This window comes from Phaethon lepturus, unplaced genomic scaffold (genome assembly GCF_000687285.1).
Source record: "Phaethon lepturus isolate BGI_N335 unplaced genomic scaffold, ASM68728v1 scaffold29131, whole genome shotgun sequence".
In the NCBI taxonomy this organism is placed as follows: domain Eukaryota; kingdom Metazoa; phylum Chordata; class Aves; order Phaethontiformes; family Phaethontidae; genus Phaethon; species Phaethon lepturus.
This window is the reverse complement of record NW_010517425.1, coordinates 1-628: the sequence shown is the minus strand read 5'-3', so window position 1 is coordinate 628 and position 628 is coordinate 1.

Sequence of the window (628 nt, the reverse complement as noted above, 5' to 3'; positions counted from 1 at the left end):
GGTGCCACCCGTGGGGCTGGGGGCCAGGACGTGCCCTGTGGCCCAGGGAGCCCCTGCCCCTGGAAATGCTCCTTCTTTGTGTGATGTTTCTCTGTGGCTTTGGTTGTGGGGTTTGTTTGGTTTTTTTTTTTTAAGCTTATCTCATCTGCCTTTCTATTCTCCAACCCCACGTTGATCACCTTCTGCTGCTGTAAATAAACAGTCCCTGAACATCCCTCGTGCTCCCTCTGGGGGTTCAGGCGCGAAGAGGGGGTCTTGTCCCCTCTGCCTGCGGTGCAGGGTGGGGGCCGTGCCCTGGCCCCTGCCTGGCCCCGAGGACTGGGTGCCAAGGGGCTGAAGGGAGGAAGAAGGGGCCGGTCCTGCTCCCTGGCTCCCCACTGCCGGGGTCACCGCCTCCGGGGGTGCCGGAGGGGAGGGGGCCCTGCTGCGTCCCCTGTGCCTCCCTGCCAGGGCCCAGTTCCCTCCGTGTAGCTGGGCCGGGGGGGCAGAACTGGGGTGAGCAGGGGCTGCCGCAGCCCCCGTGCAACCAACACCGCCTGGGGAAGGTTTTTGGGCTGCCCAGCTCCCCGCGCTCATCTCCGCACCGTTCCCGGGCCTTTGTGGGGAGGAAGCCGGGCTCCCTGAGGGG